The sequence below is a fragment of the Lynx canadensis genome, chromosome A2, assembly GCF_007474595.2.
Source record: "Lynx canadensis isolate LIC74 chromosome A2, mLynCan4.pri.v2, whole genome shotgun sequence".
Taxonomy (NCBI): Eukaryota; Metazoa; Chordata; class Mammalia; order Carnivora; family Felidae; genus Lynx; species Lynx canadensis.
The window spans coordinates 41,430,550-41,452,780 of record NC_044304.2 but is presented as its reverse complement, the minus strand read 5'-3'; the positions used below and the strand labels follow the sequence as shown (position 1 = coordinate 41,452,780).

The window sequence follows — 22,231 nt, the reverse complement described above, 5'->3', positions numbered from 1 at the left end:
AAGTACAAAAACGGATAATCTCATATCTATCATACAAAAGTATCTACTGTAAATTATTTGACCTTTCCTTTTTTTTTTTTATTTTCTAGAGGAGTGGCAAAGTTAGAGAAGGATTTTTTAAAATAGAGTGGTATATATACCACAATTAGTTTTTTTTTTTGGTTTCTTTTATCATTTTCCTTCTTTGCACCTATAAAGGTGCTAACCAGCACCTACAAAGTTGAAGGAATAGTGTAATGAATACACACATATGCACCATTTATATTTTCCGTATTTGAATATTGTGCCATTTTAATGTATTCTGTGCATATATGTATAAGTGTGTGTGTGTGTGTGTGTGTGTGTGTGTGTTTCCTTTATTTATTTGGCTAACCCATCTGAAAATAAGTTACAGGGGCCATCACCTCTTACCCCTAAAAAGCTCAGCACCCATCTCCTGAGAAGACAACCGATTTTCTACCTAAACACAGTTTCTTTATGATACCTAAAGAAACTAATTAAAAAAGCAGGCTGTCATTTTTCCTTTCTAAGAAGACAAATTGGTGTGGAATGAGGCCAAATGCATTGTTTTTGGTTTTTGTTTTAATGTTTTTATTTATCTCTGAGACAGAGAGAGACAGAGCATGCGTGGGGGAGGGGCAGAGAGAGAGGGAGACACAGAATCTGAAGCAGGTTCCAGGCTCTGAGCTGTCAGCACAGAGCCTGATGCCGGGCTTGAACTCACAGACTGTGAGATCATGACCTGAGCTGAAGTTGGACACTCAACCGACTGAGCCACACAGGCGCCCCCAAATGCATTGTCAAATAAAACACGTGTTACTTGAAGACATGCATATATTGGAGTAGATTTTTGAGCTCTCATGTCAGACTTAAAACATTCTTCAAATATTTAAATGAAAATCTATGGCAAAAAAAGTTCATAAATCAGAGATTATAAATTAAAACCTCTACCTTTTAAAGTAAAGTTTTTGGTTTTTCAAAGTGGGTATTCCTTTTTAATGTCTCAGTCTTGCTTTTTTGTTTTGTTTCGTTTTTAAAACTTGTTTATTTATTAAGAGAGAGCAGGAGCATGGGTGGAGCAGAGAGAGAGGGAAAGAGAATCCCAAGCAGGCTCCACACTGTCAGCGAGAAGCCAGATAAGGGCTCCATCTCACGAAATGTGAGATCTTGACCTGAGCTGTAATCAAGAGTCAGATTCTTAACCGACTGAGCCCCCCAGGTGCCCCTCAATCTTGCTTCCAAATCACTTTCTTTGACTGCTACTAATCTGCATTGAAGAACAAAGGACCAACCGTTCACAGATATCTGCCTTTTCAAGTGATCATTCGAGAAAGATCAACACAGATATCCAGACTAAAATATTTTTTCTTTAATTCTTTTCTTCATTTACACAGTTTCAAATTTGAGTCCTATTGTTGTAGAGGGACCAAATTGAAAGAGATTGTACTACAGCAATATTATTATTCACCATAGCAACTTTCATAGGGCAACCCCAAAATTTTCCAATTTTTTGAAATTTTCCAATTTTTTTCCAATTTCCCAATTTTCCGATTAATTTCCAATTAATTTTCCAAATAATTGAAAAGAAGAAGATACGCTCAGAAAGTGAAAGTGTAGCAACAGAAAATGAGATCAGTTTATCAGTGATGTAAAATGTTAAGTTATAATTTTATATAGTGTTCAGGTTGTATGTATTGTTTCAGCATGTTTAAGAAATGTTTTACAAATTTTGTTTTTGCAAATTTATAGAAAAAGCAGTGTCTGTTTCGCTAAAATCTTAGGACTTCATAAAACAAGTTAAAGGTCAATTTGATTCTCTGGATAAAAAAGTTTTTATATTGATAAAAGTTTGTTGATAAAAAAAATTTTAAGAGGGAGGCACCTGGGTGGCTCGGTCAGTTGTGTCTGACTCTGGATTTCAACTCAGATCATCATCTCACGGTTTGCGAGTTCAAATCCCACGTTAGGCTCCATGCTGACCATGTGAAGCCTACTTGTGATTCTCTTTCTCTCTTTCTGCTCCTCCCCTGATATCTCTTTCTCCCTCTCTCTCTCTCAAAGTAAATAAACCTAAGAAAATTAAATAAAAATAAAAAGCTTTAAGGATTTTTAAGGAAGAATTATATCAATTGATATATGATAAATTTATGCAGAGTGTTATTTAAAGAATTGATCATCTTTATAATTATGGAGAAGAATTGGGCTTTTACCAATTTTCTAAAGACTGTTGATTGTATATAATACTTTACCTACTTTAGTACTCCTCTAGGATCTATATAAAGCTTACTTTAAAAGATTGGTTTGTGAGTGTGATATTCTGCTAACCAGTATGGGTCATCGTCTATGTTTTAAAGTTAAAAATCTGTTCATGATTTAGGGGCTACCTCGTAACAATGGCAAGTAAAAACCCACTGTCCAAATTTGCTTACTTAGAGTAGTATTTAGCCAATGATAAATCCAATAAATGCAGCAAATGCTTTATAATACGTGTTTGCTGTCTTCTCATATTTCAGCTTTTCATTATCCATTATTTTGTGCAGTTTTTCATTTCCTTCTATTGTTTTATCTCTGCATGTTTCCCCCACAACAAAGAGGCAAAAGTAATTTCTAGCCAGGACCTTCATTCTAGAATAAATTTGATTGATTTTCTTCAAAAAAAAAAAAAAAAAAAAACCACTAAGCTTCATTCATTCTTTTTTTTTAATTTATTTATTTTGAGAGAGAGAAGTATGTGTGGGGGGAGCTCACATGAGTGGGATAGGTGCAGAGACAAAAAAGAGAGAAAGAGAACCCCAAGAAGGCTCTCTGCGCAGAGCCCTACATGACGCTCAATCTCTGGAACTGTGAGATCATGACCTGAGCTAAAATCAAGAGGCAAGATGTGTAATGGACTTAGCCACCCAGGTGCCCATAGGCTTCATTCATTCTTAAAGAAATACTTTTTTGGCATCTGTTTATTCAACCCATATTGTTTTCAGTGAGGAAAATGGACAGAGCTCTTTGTCCTTGGTGCTTACATTCTGGCATGTGACGGGGAAAATGGCATTGGATTAGAAGATGCTAGTGCACTGGGGAAGAAAAGCAAAATATTGTGAGTGTGGGAGATTGAGATGTGGGTTGCCATTTTGAATAAGATCAGTCCTCCTCGAGAAGGTGACATTTGAACAAAGACATAGAGGTGAACAAGTTGACCTTGTAGATATTTAGAGAAGAAAGCTCCAGGCAGAGTTAATAGGCCATGCAAAGGTTCTAACATATGACAAGCTGAGTGTTCTAGAAACAACGGGAAAGCTGGCATGGTTGGGCCAAGAGAGAAGCGGTAGGTGAGATCCAAGGGGCCCTGTGGCAATGGATGCAGCAGAAAATAAAGCAATGGCTGAGAATGAGTAAATGACAATATTTAGAGCTTTTGCCCTAAATGCCCCCTAGTAGACACAGTATGTTTGAGCAGAGAAATGATGTGATCTGACTTATCTTTTAAAAGGACCTTGCTGGATGCTGTGTTGTGGATCAATTGTAGAGGAGCAGAGACACTAGTTAGAAGTTAATGTAATAATCAGGCAAGGGGTGATGGTGACTGACTCCAGGCTGATAGCAGCTGGTCAAATTTTGGGTGTATTTGGGGGGTAGAATCATAAAGATTTGCTCGCAAAATAGATGTGGGTATGAGAGAAAACGATGAGTCAAGGATGGACTCGAAGGCTCTCTGTCACCTTGTGTTTAGAGCAAATTATCTCTGTCCATATCCAGAAGTGTGCCTCATGGAAGGAATGAAGACCCAGCCCAAAGCACAGGTAACAGTTTTCCACTAAATAGTGGGTAAAAAAAGTCAATGTAATGGATCATGACCACTGTTTTTTATTAAAGTACGTAAATTAGAATTAAAAAGGGATGGACATTTAGGCTCTTTCCATAATTTGGCTATTGTTGAGAGTGCTGCTATGAACATTGGGGTACAAGTGCCCCTATGCATCAGTACTCCTGTATCCCTTGGATAAATTCCTAGCAGTGCTATTGCTGGGTCATAGGGTAGGTCTATTTTTAATTTTCTGAGGAACCTCCACACTGCTTTCCAGAGCGGCTGCACCAATTTGCATTCCCACCAACAGTGCAAGAGGGTTCCCGTTTCTCCACATCCTCTCCAGCATCTATAGTCTCCTGATTTGTTCATTTTGGCCACTCTGACTGGCGTGAGGTGATACCTGAGTGTGGTTTTGATTTGTATTTCCCTGATAAGGAGCGACGCTGATGAATGGATAAAGAAATTGTGGTATATATACACAATGGAATACTACGTGGCAATGAGAAAAAATGAAATATGGCCTTTTGTAGCAACGTGGATGGAACTGGAGAGTGTAATGCTAAGTGAAATAAGCCATACAGAGAAAGACAGATACCATATGGTTTCACTCTTATGTGGATCCTGAGAAACTTAACAGGAACCCATGGGGGAGGGGAAGGAAAAAAAAAAAAGAGGTTAGAGTGGGAGAGAGCCAAAGCATAAGAGACTGTTAAAAACTGAGAACAAACTGAGGGTTGATGGGGGGTGGGAGGGAGGGGAGGGTGGGTGATGGGTATTGAGGAGGGCACCTTTTGGGATGAGCACTGGGTGTTGTATGGAAACCAATTTGTCAATAAATTTCATAAAAAAAAAATAAATAAAATAAATAAATTTGGGCTTAACAAAAAAAAAAAAAAAAAGAATTAAAAAGGGATGGAGTAGAATATATCAGCATGCACTGGTCATTCAGTAAATATTTTCTGCTGAACACTTCCAGGCCTTTGGAATACAGCAGTGAAACAAAACCAACAATACCTCAGTCCTCCTGGTGCCTTCCTTTTAATATATGTGTGTTGAGTCCTGATGTTACATATATTTCTTACTGAGTTGCTGTCAAAAATGTTTAAGAGCCAGAGACCTAAGTAGAAACGAGAGACAAAAGAGAACCCTCCAGCATTTTGAGAAGAAGCCAGAAAAGGAAGGAACATGAGGGTGAAGAAAAAATAGTAATGACAGCAAAGTTAATAATACTAACAATTTTTTAATGTTTATTTTTATTTTTGACAAAGAGAGAGACAAAGAGCAGGAGGGGGAAGGGCGGAGAGAGAGAGGGGGTGAACACAGAATCTGAAGCAGGTTCCAGACTCTGAGCTGTCAGCCCAGGGCTCAAACTCACGAACCACAAGATCATGACCTGAGCCAAAGTCCAATGCTTAACTGACTGAGCCACCCAGGCACCCCAGTAATACTAACAATATTAATAATTGGAACCTCATTCATTGAGGTGCTTTACTTAGCTCATCTAATTTACAAAAATACAGTGAGATAGATATTATTTCTATCTTAGAGACAAGGAGAACAGTCTCTAAGTTTTTAAGTAACTTTCCTAATCTGTGTGGTTATATCAAGATTTTTATTGTCTTTGAAACCAAAGTGTAGTCCCCTAATCACTAGTATTTACTATTTGAATAATTTATTTTCTGGAATAAAGTCAGGGTATAGGCCGTTGAGTAGGAATCCTCAAGAGCTCAAGGAGATTGTTGTCTCACTACTGAATTACTTATTAGTTAATTGCTTAACTATAGGAGAAACTCTAGATGTTCACTGTCCAATGTGGAAGCCACTAGCCACATGCGACTAGTTCATATTGAGATGTACTGTAAGCACAAAATGGTCACACGAGTTTTCCTAGACTTGGTACCAAAACTTTTAAGATTTAAAAACATCTCAGTAATTTTATATTGATTAGAGGTTGAGATGATAATATTTTAGATATATTTCATAAAGTAAAAGTATTAAAATTTCACTTGTTTCTTTTAACCTTTCTAAATGTGGCTCCTAGGAAATTTAAAATATGTTGGTTTCCATTATATTATTTTGGACAGCACAACTCTAGACATTTATGAAATAGAAACCTGACCATTTTGCAACTGTTTTTACCATGTAACTAGCCCAACAGGAAACCAAATGAATTAAGGAATTGGGATTTGTTGATTTCGTATGAAAAGTTGTAAATACTTCCTGAGAGTGTATTGCCTACAAATACTGAATCCTTTGTAGGTTGAGTTCAGATTTCAAGTGTCGTAGCTTGGTGAATGTAGACAAGTCCTTAATGAATGCATTTGGAAATTCTAGACTTCACAGTCTATATTCTGTTGTGGTTTTAGTTTTAATTTCCTAGTGGGACTAGCTAAGTAAATATGTCCTTTGGAAAGAGAAATTTCCTTGGATAACTAAAATTATTGTTGATGCCTAGTTAAAACACCACCATGGAAAATACCGTATTTCTGTAAAAGTTCGAAGTTATTCTTATTTCATCAAATTGTTCTTTTAAAATTTTAGTGAACAACCAATACATTGGGATCTACTAATACTGTGTAATACCTAGAAATGAGTTGTGAAAGTAAGTAGCCATTAATCTGAGAAGAGGGGATGATCTTCAGGTGTCCTTGACCTTCTTTTCATGGATATTGTGGTAGTGTCTCCAACGTCTACTCTGTTCTGCAATCATGAAACAGCCATGAGACTTGGAAGAGATTGATACCCTGCAAAGCTCCAAGATGGACCTGTCTCATTTGCCCCAATGATTGGCCTAAGCTACTGAGCTCATGGCAGTTTTTTTACCGTAAGATTTTATGTTTGCACTTTGTGGAAGGTGCCCTATATCCTAGTGTGTCCAAGTGAGGAATCCTGAAATCCTGATTGCTGCAGGTGGCCATCCTGCAATCACTGGTAGGGGCGGGGGGGTGGGGGGGCAACCAAAAAAAAGCCTGAGGGAAAAGCTGATTCTATGCATACAGATCAAACATAGCAGAAAGAACCAGCTCTTCAGTGATACTATACTTCCATGGCCCCACCCTGGCTTAAACAGCATAAAAAGCAGTAAATGCCCTCCTCCAACACATGTGCCCTCCCCAACCTGGCCCAGTCTTTATTCTGCAGAGCTACATTAAACCCTGAACTTCGTTTGCCTCTTCCAAGACCTATGAAGATAGCATATGTTTCTCATTGCCTCCCAAAATCTGTTATAACTGAGAACATAGATCATGCTTTATGAGATGATTTAGATCATCTTGATTAAATAATTGATTTTTATTTATTTTTTTATTTTAGAGAAAGAGCTCATGAGCTGGGGAGAGGGGCAGAGGGAGAGAGAGAAAATCTTAAGCAGGCTCCATGCTCAGTGCAGAGCCTGATATGGGGCTCGATCCCATGACCCTGGGGTCATGACCTGAACCAAAATCGATAGTTGGATGTTTAACCAACTGAGCTATCCAGGCGCACTGATTAAATAATTTCTTAAAAACTGTTGATACTGTAATTAAGATGAAATGTATTATCACTAAACATGAGCCTTGGCTTCCTTTAACAGTACAGATTTAGTAATGGACAGCATCTACAAACAACAAACAACAGCCGTACGTTTGGGCTGCGTTTGAAAATCATATGCTCTCCAATAGTTTGTGGGTAAAGGATACAGTGTCTTCATGTGCCCCAATCACACATGCCATCCTGTTCTTTGTCACCTTAATGTGAATCACTTTCTGTGCCAGTCTTTCTCCCAATCGTGGTTAAGGAAAGCTTTAAAAGCAAAATAAACTTGTTAAGTCCCCCCTGGAATATTTTTCATTTGGTTTAATGATGCCACGCTTGTAATCACTGAGAAAACGAGTTTGGTGTTGGATGTGGCACTTCAAGTAAACTGTTGCCATAATCTCAAATGACTGTCATTTCTTCTGCTGTGTTTGTGTGCAGTGTAGTATGATTTGATGGCGCTGATACTGGTGAAATGGAGATGTTGCTGATCTCTGCTTATAAATCTTGACATCCTCCCTGTTTTCACCGATAAACTTATTTCAAATCATCCCTCTCAATTGCAGCACCCTAAATCTTGAATTGCTTTTCATTTATCCCATTTACATCTTGACAGTCTATCAGAATATGAATGTGAAAATCTGGAGAAAAACAAGGCAGGCATTGTTGGTGTATTTTGTTCTTATAACCGTGATCATTGATAATTCCACCTATTGGGTTTTTGTAAGCTTGATGGTGAGTAAGAAAGAGTTTGGGGGACTTAAAAAATAATGTGTATTGGAAATGCTATTAGAGTTCAGTAAACTCATAAGATTAAATAAAACCCACAATTTTATTTAGCTCTTAAAGTGGCTGTTGTCTCAAATGCATCTGTTGATTAGTTCACTGACTCCTAGAAATGCAGTGCTAACCAATTTAATTGACTGTTGCCTAAGTGATAAACTGTCTTAAAGTACTCATCACATAAAAGTGTTTTTAAGTACCCTTGTGCGTATTTTGTCTTTGCATGAGGTATATGAGCAGAGCTAGATGGATTGGGCTCCTATGTAGGAGTACAGTCTTAACTCATGAATGATGGTGAACTTTGAGTATAAAACAAACACACACATACACAAACATACACATGTACATGCATGCATTTATACAAGGCACAACAAAGGGAAAATCTTGATATTCTGGTCAGAAATATTTATCTTACAAATATATCTATAAGCAAAGAGAAGGCAGTGTCTATGCTATGATAGAGGGTGCCCCTGAATTACACTTCCTTGTCGTTCTTCCTAATTTTCACCATTTCCAGTACAGTTTTTCATGGTCAACCCCTGTCTTTATAATCTTTCACCCGAACTATCACCCTGGCCTTGCCACTCATCTCTTTGCCTTCTTTCCCTTCCTTTCTCTGGCGCATCCCACACCTTGCAGCCCAGGTTATCTTTTTGAACGGCCATTTAGCGGGCATTTCCTGAGTGTTTTGTGTAAGACATTATGATAAGTGGTATAGAGGAAGGTAAGATGGATTGGGTTATTGCCTCTAGGGAGGAAAGGAGGCACATGTAAACAGTGAGAGAAGAAAAATGCTAAAGATTTAAGACCCTATTTAAGAAAAGTGCTGGAAAAAGAGACTGGAATGGAAGTTCTAAGAAGAGAGAACTTAGAGAAACGAAGAAGGAAAAATATTCATGGGGAAGACTGTTTGAGATGGATCTTAAAATAATAATATTTAGAATGAACATGCATTGAGCACATTGTACCAAGCATTGAGCTAAGGGCCTTGAGTGGATTATATCGTTTAATTCCTTCAGCAACCTCTGTGCCTAGTACTATTGTTATCACTATTTTGTGAATGAGGAACCAATGGCTCTGACAAGTTAAGGAATTTTCTAAAATTCACATACCTAACAAGGGTTTGAGCTGGCATTTGAAAACCAGTCTGGAAGACAGCCCTTACTCCACAGCCCATGGATATAACCATTATGTTACAATTGGACATGATGTAAGAGAATGGGGCAACGTCTAACTTAGTATGTTGAAACGGCATAGACTGGGTGACTTAAACAACAGAAATTTATTTCTTATAATTCTGCAGGCTGGGACATCCAAGGGCAAGGTGCCAGTTGATCCACTGCTGGTGAGCTCACTCTTCCTAGTTTGCTGACAGCTATCTTCTTGCTAGGTCCTTACATGGTACGGAGATGGAGAGATTAAGCTCTCTGGTCTCTTCTTATAAGGACACTAATCTTATCATGAGTGCTCTGTCCTCATGGCTTCATGTAATCTTCATTACCTCCCAAGGCCCTATCATATCGGGGAATAGGGCTTCAACATATGAATTTTGGGGAGGGCACAAACATTCAGCCCATAACGGGTAGGAAAAGTGTAACATAGAATTGGATCCTGGTCATACATGGCAAGTATGTAATAGCTTTGATAATAATGGCAATCAATGTATATTGAAATGTTCTTGTGTGTCAACCCCAGCTTAAGCAGTCTGTTTGTATTTAATTATTGCAGTGACCCTTTGAGCTAGGTATTATTACAAATATTATTACTTTATAGAAGGAAACCGAGGTACAGAGAGATTACTACCTTGCCTAAAGTCACATTCCATTATTAAGTGTAGCCACATTTCAAACCCAAGCCGTGTTTCTATAGATCTATGCCGTGCTGTGCAGAGTTACGTGCAACTATTGGGCACTTGAATTATGGCTAATCCAAACTGAGATTTGTGGGTTGTTTTTTTTTTAAGTTTTTGTTTATTTATTTTGAGAGAGAGATTGGGGTGGAGGGGCACAGAGAGGGGGAGAGAGAGAATCCCAAGGAGGCTCCTCACTGTTAGCACAGAGCCCAACGTGGGGCTTGAACCCATGAACCCTGAGATCATGACCTGAGACGAAACCAAATGTCAGATGCTTAACCAACTGAGCTACCCAGGTGCCCCAAACTAAGATTTAAGTGTGAAATACTGGATTTCAAAGACATATTTTGAAAAAAAGAATAGATGATATCCTATTAACAATATTTATATTGATTGAAATGTTGAAATAATATTTGATAATTTTGGGCTATATATAAAATGTAATTAAAATTAATTTCACCTGTTTGAATTTCCTGTTTATTTCTAGACAATGTAAATTTTATGTCTCATTTTTTTTGTGTGTGAGAACATTGAAGTTCTACTCCCTTAGCAAATTTCACTTATAGAATACATTATCAAGTATAGTCGTATTTCCATTATAAATTAGATGTAGAGTCTGTGCCCTTAGCACAATTGAGAAGTGGTAGGGAAAAAATGAGGTTGGGGCTAGAAATTGTTAAGCAAGAAATGATACCATCTTAGCTTTGCTGTAAGACCAGTGTCTCCCAAGGATGTTTGTAGTATACTTTGGAAGGAAGAAAAACAAAAAGGAAAGATCTGCCTGTGGGTTATTGTAGTACATGAAGTGAGAGATAACTCATACCCAAACCAGGGTAGTTGGAATCACAAAGTAAAGACTAGAGATGAGAGAAATTACAGTCAGAATTGAAAGGGTATGATGAACAATTGGATAGTTCTACCTGGTGAAAGAGAAAAGATAGTGGAAGGGGACTCTTGAGGTTTCCAAATTGAGTGGGAAGATAATGAGACACTTAAAAGAAATAATAAACACAGAAGGAGTCAGGGATTTGGATGTGTTTTGAACATACTGAGTTTTGAGATGCTCAAAGATTGTCAGGGTGATATGAGCTGCAAGTCACAAGATGAGATCCCAGTGTGTGGGGGTGGGGGAGGGGTGGGCACGTGGTATCCCAGCAGGAGATTCAGATGGTGAGGGGTGTTGATTGTGATAGCAACTGGTGAGACTGTCTAAGGATGATGGATGGAGAGTCAGACCAACCCCAAGGGCAAGTGTGAGGAGTAAGGAAAGACAGAACACAGCTGTGGAAGGACTTTCAAGTCAACAGGGTAAGGTGGAAACTGAGGAGTTATTTCAGGAAAAAGGGGGTAGAAGGAGATGGAACCTGTGGAAAAACTGCTTTTTCTTGTGGACAGGAAGCCATGAATTACCAGAGCACAAACCTTTAAGGAAGAAATACTTGGCAAGAAGGAAGAAAAGACATTGATAACAGTAATCTTTGATAAAATGGATTTATTTGCATACATACACATACATGTATTTTTGCACATACACTCATATATTCCAGGCTATTCCCATCTTGTAAAAGAGAACAGTGTGGATTAGAACATTTGGGGCCCTTATCCCCAGTCACATGACCAATTACTGGTCCAGTGGGTTCTTGATCTAGATTGTCTGAATTTTCCCCTGTGAAGCTTTCACCTGCAGTAAGCCTTTTTTGAGTATGGTGTATTGTAGATCCTTTCAGAGAAAAGAACCAAATGGTTTCTCCTTGATACTGGGTAAGGGAGAATATTGATACTGATCAGTGTTTGGAAGACGTGACAGCCCAGGTACACATCGGAATGAGTTGCCTATTAAAACCATTTACATGCATTTGCCATTTTCTCCAGCTACGCTTAAGGTGATGAATAGCCTTAAGAGAATGGACAGAAACTGAAGTGTCCCACGGAGGTTGGGCTACCGAAAGCAAAGTGGTTCTTTGAATACAGAGCTGTTCCTGAGTCAAAAAACTTCAGACTTAATTAGTATTACCTGTGCAGGAATTGCCTTAGTGTGCCAAGTGGCTTAGGGGATCAGAATCCCATTTGTTATTCAATGGGATTGATAATTGGTAAGTCGTAGTCCTGCTTCTGTATTTATTTCTTTTGTCTTTCCTTCTTAAAAACTGTGCATTGCTGGGGTGCCTGGGTGGTTCAGTCAGTTACACGTCTGTCTCTCTAGGTTTCAACCCCACGTTGAGATTGTCTCTATCTCTCTCTGCCCTTCCCCCACTCTCACATGCGTGCACGCTGTCTCTCAAAATAAACACGTAAACAAAACAAAACAAAACTGTACGTTGTTTTCCTGGAATGAATTGTGAACACGTACTAATGTTTATTGCTTCAAGTAACTTGCTGATTCATCTTACCTACTGCTGAGTGTTTGGGAGATTGGGTCCTTACGCTGATGTGCATTTCCTTTATACTATATTTGTACCATCTTGCTAATCATTATGTGAGTTTGATTAGATGGAAATACTCATCAGTGTGGAAATAGACTATTTCCTCACTATTACCAGTTGCCAGTTCATGTCTTTGAGCTTGCATAAAAATATGGACCACAGCTACTTGGCTGTCCTTATTGACAGGCACTGTGCAAGGTTTTGGGTTTTTTTAACATGTTTTTCTATAATTCTCACATCAACTATGTAGTGTCCAGTTCCCCCACATTTTCTATCTTTTGTTTCCTCCAAGTTTTAAAACTTTTCTTTTTGCATGCTATGTCTTTGAGACACTCCAGCAGTGAAAAAGCCTGCAAGGATATTCCTTGAGGATCCCTTCCCTCACTTTCCAGGGCAACCTTCCATTGACCATGCATTCTTCCCAAGCCTTACCCACACCCCAACCCTGTCCCTACTTGTGTAAATTCAAAACTTGGACAAAAAATGTCCATTCACAGGGACCAGTTTGCATCCGTATTGCTTTCAAAGCAAAACCCTAACTAAAAAACTGCAGAATATTTTAGTTTGAGAAATAGCAGGCTCTTTGTTCTTGTTTTGTCAGTGAGCCCTGGCTTGTCATGTGCTTTTTTTATCCCTCATGAATGAGATCTGCAGATAAAATTTATGTTCACTTCTGCATGTTGCTTCCTTTGAACATCAGCTGACACTTTCAGTTCAGACAATGTCAGATGACAGAACTCCATGATTAGGTATGCAACATTGGATGCTATTTTAGATAGAGATACTGTAAATTTCAAAGTACTTGATGAGAACAATATGCAGTAAGGAACAATCAAATTATGTATGCATCTTAACGTATATCTGTGCATATAATTTGAAGAAACTTTGGGAGGAGATAGTCATTTTATGTTTTGTGATATGACTTTCATAGTTTTAAAGCAGTATCACATAATTGAACAGATTTTGGAGTTTTTATTTGCCAGCCACCATGGCAAGAAGAGGCTTGGCCCATTTTGCGAATTGTCCACTGATTGCCGGTATTTTTTTCTTTTTCCATAAGGTCAACTCCCAATGCCCACAAGGAACACCACATTAATTTCTTTAAGCAGTGTCAGTAAACACAAGGAGGCACATGACTTACAGAAATGGATGAGATGTTAGAATTCATTTGTCCATCTGTACACAACCATATAAATGAAAATGATTGAGCAACCTTTATATTAATTTTTTATCGTTAATCAAATCACTGATGCAACAAATGGAACCAATAATAACTGCCATTGCACTACAAATTCAATTGTGAAACTGTATGTCCTTCCGATACTACTACTCATAAAATTCATGTTACATGGTTAAGATTAAGACCCTAGTGATGATAAGGGGCACCTGGGTGGCTCAGCTGGCTGAGTGTCTGAATTCAACTCCGGTCATGATCTCTCAGTTTTTGAGCTCAAGCCCGACATCAGGCCCTCTGTTGTTAGCATAAGCCTGCTTCTGATCTATTCTCTTCCTCTCTCTTTGCCATTCCCCCACTCACGCTCTCTGTCTCCCTCTCTCAAAAATAAATAAATATAAAAAAAAAACTAGCAATAGTGAAATGTTTACACAACAGTCTGTTTTGAAAAATACCTAATGAGTGTAAAACAGTGTACATCTTGGTCATGCTACGTTGTGGATATTTATTGATTAAAAAGAAGAAAAACAACAAACTTAATGTTGGAAAAAAAAAAAAAAAGACAAAAACTCCCCGTACTGCCAGCAGGCCATTAGATTTACTAAAATGCTTCCTCTTCCACCTTCTGTTTGGCAGCTGAGGAATTAAGCTCTTCTGTTGGTATTTGACTTACTACTTTCTCTTTGTATTATCTGGGCTTACTTTTCTTATTTTGGGGACTGCTGGAGACAAAACTAATATTCGCACCTGTCACTTAAACAGGAGGCAATTTGTTCCTTTTAACTAAAAGGACAGTTGAAAAAAAAAGGAAAGGAGCATGCTCTCTATTCATTCAGGTAGGCCTGAGCCCCAGCTCGGGATGTGTGACCTTGGGAGTCTCTTGCACAGAAGAAACTGCTCTTTTCCTGGACTTACTGCATAGTGATCGAAGGCTCATCATCTGTTTGTGGAAGGTGGTTAGGAAAGAAACCTCAAGGACCAGTTGCGGTGTGTGTGACGGTGTGGTGACTCATGAATCCATATTCTCTGAACCTGTTACTCGATTCAGTTTTTTACCTGGACAGCATTATAGGATCTGCTGGTCTGAGAGAGTGAAACGTGAACACCGCTGTTTACATTGGCTCTTGTGACGTATTCATGGTTTCTTACAAGCATGTGAACATTATTTGCTCTTTCAGTCCTACAAGCAAGAAGGGTGATCAAGGTTGCCCTTGGCTGGACTTAAAGAACCCAGGCTAGTCTGGGGTCATGGGCTGCCCTTCTGACATTGTTTGGCATTGCCCGTTGACATGCAGCCCTACTAAGTTTCAAGTAATATTCAAAGAATATATGAATACTGGGGGTAGTATTTCCCTGTTGAAGTTTATTCATGGCAGCATTTCCTATGCCCTCTTGTTCTTAGAATGTATGCAGCAGAGAGGGCAGTCTGTATATGCCCCCAGGGAGTTTTCAAGGCAGATAGCAATCTGCGAGTGTTTTCATATCAGCCTTAAGTTTTTGAAGCAGAACTCCTGGATTTTTCATTTCCATGTAAGGTTTTCATTAACAAGTGTTGTTTTATAGGTTTTTAAAATACCTTCTGTAATTAAAAAAAAACTTTTTTAACATTTATTGATTTTTGAGAGACAGAGAGAGACAGAGCACGAGAGGGGGAGGAACAGAGAGAGAGGGAGACACAGAATCTGAAGCAGGCTCCATGCTCTGAGCGGTCAGCACAAAGCCCGATGTGGGGCTCGAATCTGCAAACTGTGAGATCACGACCTGGGCTGACATCGAATGCTTCACTGAGTGAGCCACCTTGGCACCCCACCTTCCATGACTTTTTGAATAGAAAACAGAACTTTTCATTCTCATGCTGTGAGTGTGTGTACAAATATGAATGACAAATAAACTCAGACATATGTATAAAAAATACACGAAGAGGTCATATACAGAATATATGTATGTGGATAATTATGAAGAAGAGGCTGTTAACCAATGTACTACATGGATTTCTGAGTACCCATGCATCTTTCAGTTAAGGAATGATATTTACTGTAGCATATACAATGCCACAAATGCCTTTTTTTTTTTCTTTTTGCTTGATTACACAGCAAAGCAAATATAAAATACTCGGTGCTGTGGACATTATTCCTATTATGGGAGAAGAGAGAAAATAAACATTCAGCTAATGACAGTATAAAAGGAACTAATGCTTTTTTATTGCCTCCTGGGGTTTTTGAAAGCCCTTTGCTGGTTATTTTGTTAAGTTTCCCATTGATACTGCTTTGGCGGGTAATTATTTGGACACAGAAAGGAGGGTAAATACCTGTTAGAGAGCTGTCTCTCCGTGAGAACTGTTGTAGTAGGTGTTATAAAAATTTCTTTTTTTTCCATATTCTTTGGAGTTACCACCCCACATAGATTAATAAGGACCTTTTGTCTTAGACATAATACTTGCAGTTATTTGCTCAAACCCGGTAAGTGAACACAGGGGGCAGTGTTCAAAACTACCATGGAGATAAGGACAATTCCATTCCATTTTTCATGCCTTGTAGATAGGACGCTCTAATGAGTGAAGCCATTTATTAGACTAAGTTCTCATAAATTATTGTTCCTCAGTCAGATTAATTAAAAGTTTGATGCAAGGGCTAAGCAAAAATGGACAATAATATCAAATTCCATTTACTGTACTGCTGCTGCATTTAAAATATTGCTTATCTTTGCATCAAAAACCCTATAATATTGATATCATTCCCATAACTCAGTGGCTCAGAAAGCTTAAATGTTTTGCCGAAAAAGGTAGATGGTAGTATTGAAGGGGAAAAAAAACATGTCTGTCTCTATGCAAAGTCACTGTCTCCCCCAGCCCCACCCCCCAGTTAAACATATTCCTTCCTGAAGCAGGTGTTGGCAAACTTTCTCGTGCAATATTCAGGTAGTAAATATTTTGGGCTTTGTGTACCATATGGTCTCTGTCATAACTATTGTGCTGTTATAATGTGAAAGCAGCCATAGACAGTACATAAATGAGTGAGCATGGCTGTCTTCCAATAAAACTTTATTGATGGACACAAACTTGAATTTCATATAATTTTCATGTGTCATGAAATATTACTCTTTTGATTTGTGGGCCATACAAAAACAGATGGCGGTCGAATTTGGCCTATGGGCATAGTTTATCGACCTCTGTCCTAAAGCATAAATACATTTTTTAAGATTATTTTTTTATCAAGGACTTATGTTATCATGTGCAAAGTATTTAGCAATGTGCTGTTAGAGAATAAAAAAGGGCACAGGTTCAGAAAAAAAGGAGACAACCTGTGCACAAAATACTAATTATACAGATGCTTTGGGAGAGTTATAATCCAATGCACTAAATTGAATTTCTGATAAAGTGGGATTAATTTTGACTGGAGTATCAAAAGAGACTCTCTGTCTTGAAGGATAGGAGGCAAAGCATTCCAGGAAGAAGAATTGTGTAAATCAATTCAAGATAATTTAGTTGGTAAACAATTATGGGTGAATTCCTTGCTAACAACCTGATATGTCTTACTCCCCGTGGGGCTGCCTTCTGGGAAGACAGAATGCTGCTTTGTGTGGTAGGGCAGTTTGGGATTGCCATGGGAAGAAGCTCTGATTTTTTTCTTAAGGTTAAATTTGACATTATACCTAATACTTTTGGACTTTTAAATGAGGCTATTTCAGGGAAGTGTTTGTGTGTGTGTGTGTGTGTGTGTGTGTGTGTGTGTGTGTTCCTGAACATTTTATGATCTGAGCTTAATAATGTTGCAGGGTAGATTTGGCCCAGGAACCACCTGTGTATAGGTCTGTAAACCAAAATCCCCAAATATATGTAATGAGTTGCATCTATACATTTCATATAAGTAATGAATCTCAAATTTGAAAAGTCCTCGAAAGACAATCTTGCTCAGGCCCTCTCTGAAAAGCAAGTGTGTTTTCTAAGTAAACCTCCCGTTCTGAGTTGAAGATACAGAAGTGTGCAGCATGCACAGGCAGCCAGCAGGTGACAGATTCAAATCTGAGCATTGCATCCTAACCTTAGGAGATTTAGACAAAAGGAAGAAAGTAAGAGTTGTGTGTCAGTTATGTGAAGTAAATTCATGGTTCGCTTAAACGATTTATCCTGGACCTGAGGATATTTTGCAAAGGGAGTCATTTCATGGGTAAGTAAAATGTGTACAAATGCTGGCCTCTCTTGAAAGTAACTTTAAACAACTTCTTTTTTTTTAATGTTTTTAATGTTTATTATTTATTTTTGAGGGAGACAGAGGAAGGGTGAGGGAGGGGCAGAGAGAGAGAGAGAGAGAGAGACAGGGAGACATAGAATCCAAGGCAGGTTCCAGGCTCTGAGCTGTCACCACGGACATCTACATGGGGCTCAAACTCCCAAACTGTGAGATCATGACTTGAGCCGAAGTCAGATGCTTAACTGACTGAGCCACGCAGGCGCCCCCTTTAAGCAACTTCTTTAGAAATCTGAGTAATGAAGCAGCCCATCAAAAGCTCAACTTTTTTTTTTTTAATTTTCATACCTAGGCAGCTGTTACATTCAAATAAGTCATTGAAATCCAGAAATGGGGCTTTGCTTCAGCACTCAGAAGTTATATACGAGATGACTGGTAGAGTATTGCTTTTAGAAGTGCTCTGTATGTGTGGTTTTGCTAAAGCTACTCTTGTGTAGTATCAGTATTTTCAGTATTCAGGAGAGAGTGGATGAATTGTAGGTGGCCAACATCCTGCAAATTTCTCAAACAGAAATAGCCACCTAATGATTACAGGATATTTTTTAAGAGTCATAGATGCAGTCATTCACTTAATATATGAATCTGTATTTTTATATGGTGAATTATTGCAGTTGGACACACACATTCCCATAGGAGATAGGGTGTTTGCTTAGAATTATCTTGAGAATGCCAAAGTCCTTTTTTATTTGATCAGCATTAACATTTTGTAAATTAAAACAATTTGCAAAGAAGCATAAACACACACATGTTTCTATTCTGACACCGAGTTATTAAGTACAATATGATTGGCATGATTAGGAGGTAGAAATGTGTGTTGAATATATTCAGTGTCTTCCAAAGTTTAAAAACTGGGATGAGGGAAATGCGAGTGAAAAACAAGTCAAGGCAATATATAGGAGGATAGGGATATCATGATGAATAAAGTACACAAAAATCGTGCTAAGAATTCTGAATGGAGAAAGGTTACTAAGTGGTGATACTGAGTAAAAATGAATGAAGGAATTGAGTGATTTTCTTTAGACTTCCTGCATAACTGTGTCTTTTCATACATATCGCCAAATGCTTCTCTAGGATCATGGCACCAAAAATGTATAGAGAGCGTTCATTTTAACTCATCCTCTGCAGCCCTGAGGATCATTTATATTTTGTGTCAGTTATTAAGGAAAGCATAACATAAAAATGAGTTTGATTTTTTTTCTTTACCCAGAGCATTTAATATTCAGTTAGAATTCGGTGACTCCGTAGATGCAAAGTGTCTAGTACAGAGCGTGGTGATCAGTGTCTGTTTTACCTTCAGATGTTGATGTTTGAGACTGTGCATGTGTTTAATAAGTGTATGTAATGAGGGATTTTGCTCCATATTATACAGAACTAAGAAGCGGTGTTTTTCAAAATAACGTAAAATACGTGTTATTTGCCAAGGTTACCAGCAAAGCATAATAGTTTTTGCTCCCCTTTGCAAGACTACAGAGGATTTAGCAGTTCACAAGATTTAGGGAAGGCCCTCTTGTCATTTTTACATCTTGGGACCACAAATACTCTTTCCATTTTGAAAGTAGACAGTTCATTTCCTTCATTGGCAAAGTTGGTTTCATTCCTAAATTAAGGAAATTAAATAGCTTGCAATCATAACAATTCCCCCCGCCAAAAAAATAATCTGGGACCTTGATGGCAAGAGAGGCATGATTCTAGACCAGGGATTATCAAATTGTTATCAAAATCCCAGGGATAGGTGATGAGCTTAATATGGAAGTTTATGTCTGGCATTAACAAAAAAAGGAAAATATTTTAAAGCAGATGGGATAAAATAGAATTGAAAAACATGTTATGATCTAGAATGAAGTAAAGATCACTATTCTTTCAGGAGATTTTTTTATCCGTTATATGTATGAGTATGTATACACACATGCTGTGTCTACAATAAATCATGATGAAAAATAAAATTTAGTTGTGGGTAAATGAAAAATTATGAGTAAATTTGAGAAATTATTTAATTATTCAGATGGAGGCAGCACTGAGATTCTCCCCACCTCAACCCCATAGTTCCAGACACAGTTTTGGCAATGGTCTTCCTCTGTCCTGTTTCCCTGCATCTCTGTAACTACTGCACAACCCAGCTTAATATCCCTTTGTGGTCTAGAAAGAAAAAAGCAGGATATACACAAACATTTGCAAACACTCAGCTAGCTTCTGCTTACCGAGGTATAGGCCAGAAACGATCATGCTCTAGTCTAATAAATGAGATTACACTGCAAAAATACTACAGAAAGCAATCACCAGCTAGTATTACTTCTTAATAGCTTCTCCATTACAACTGATTTATGATAGAAATTCTTTATTGTATAGTTATTTTTTTCATAGAAACAACAGCCTTGAACTGGAGTTCAGTTTGAACATTCTCAAATACATGAAGGGAATCATGCCTGAGTCCCATAAAGCCTTGACCCAATCTTTTTGGTAAAGAATAGAAACTACAAATATAATAATCTCTATTAAAACCTTTGAGGGAAGGATGCTAAAAAATGTTTTTAAAGGAGTTGATTAATGAAGTCTTCAATTCAGTGTGATTGGCGAGAACCTTGTGAATTTGCATATGTCAGAGATGGTCCATGAAAATTGGTATAATAGAAAGTGGGGATATAAGTGTTTTTCTTTTCAGACAAATGAGCCATGGATCGTACACTCCTGGATGTATTGTGCACATTGTACACTGCATCTAACAATAGCACTGAACTTTTTGTTTGTCAGGTAGAGTTGCCATTAAACCATCTAGCGAGGACAGTATAACTATGGGCTGAGGATTATGGAAGGATGTCAGGAAGGTTCTAAAGCACTATAAGTAACACTCATATAGAAACAAAACATATTGTATGTAAATCAATTTGACAATAAACTTCATATATTGAAAAAAAAGAAACAAAACATAAATTTAAAGAAACAAAGCCATAAAGCATTATGAAAACATTTAGTATACCAGGAAATTGGTTAACTATTTCATTTAGCAGTTCGGACAATTTAGGGAGGGCCCTCTTGTCATTTGTGCTTCTTGGGAGCACGAATACTCTTTCCATTTCGAAAGTAGACAGTTCTTTTCCTTCATTGGCAAATATCAGAAACACAGATATCAAATATAGGCGCTGGCCTAAAAGTATCAAAGTAAAATGTTAGGCACCCTCCAAATAATCCCACATTCTCTTTTTTTACTCAACTATAATACAAATTGAATATTAATCCAGTGAAATAGATCATAACTTTCATCAAAGTATGTGATGGATGTGAAATATTTTAGAATATGAAAATTCTGAAATCCAGATATCTTAACCTTCAACATGACCAGAATGTACATATATGTTAATGAGTATGGACATTCTTCTGGGTTTTTTAGACCAGTTGCAATGAGAGAAAAATGTGGTTTTTGCTAAAGTTTTGTCATGTTTTGAAATAGTTCTGCCACTCCACAGAGAATTTTTTTATTGAACATTTATTTCTAGCACCTATAAAGCTTAAACAGTCCTTTTCAGTTTTTAATTCTCTAATACTGAACACTGCTTCCCATGCAGTTTCTTCATTTCTGTTTATGGACAAAATGTGAAATACAAATTGTGAAAATAATTTAGTAAACCATTAATTTAGCAAATTAAATTATTTTATTGCTTTATATTCGTCTTTCCTCTGCTCTCATACTCCAGGTGTCTGTCTGCCATACTCCAGCCTTTTTCTTGTAATTTAATTGCTTGATAACATTTCCAGATGTGGGAAATGGATAAATTAGTTATTCCTGGTAAGCTTTTCCTTTTTCGTTTTCATCATAACTCTACTGTATTGGTGTTTCCCTTTTTTTCTAGCATGTCGGTCATAGTACATTCAGCTGCACATGACAAAAACCCTTTAGAGGTTTGTTTTTCTAACATTCGATGTTTGGACTTAGGCAGTTCATTTAGGTTCAGGAACTCAGCGATGTGAGTGCTCTGGATTAGCTTTTCTGTGGTATATGTATACTTCCTCTCATGGTGTCTAGATGGCCATAGGGATTCCCAGCATTACATCCTTCCTCACAATTTCCATATCAAAAAGGAAAGGAAGCAAGGTCAGCATTTCTTTCATTTTTGTTTCTTTGTTTCATTTTGTTTTCCTGAAAATCAGGATAGAGACTCTTTCCTAAAAGTTTTTAGCAGATTGTCCCTTATCTTTTGTTATAAGGTCGAATTATGTCCCCCTCAAAATTTGTGTGTCGATGTCCCCAGAACATGACTTTATTTGGACATAGGGTCATTGCAGATGGGATTAGTTAAGATGAGGTTATTAAGGTAGGCCCTAATCTGTTATGACTGGTATCTTTCGAAAAAGGGAAAATTTGGACCCATAAAGGGAAAATGACCTGAAGGGACAGAGGGAGAAGACAGCCATCTATAAGCCCAGGTGACAGGCTTGAAACAG

At 37.8% G+C, this 22,231-nt stretch overlaps 1 protein-coding gene across 2 annotated transcripts in view; it reads left to right on the top strand.

Moving 5' to 3' along the window:
* Window positions 1–22,231, top strand: part of CNTN3 (contactin 3) — a 258,886-nt gene that overhangs the window by 606 nt on the left and 236,049 nt on the right. The gene's annotated exons all lie outside the window — the stretch shown is intronic.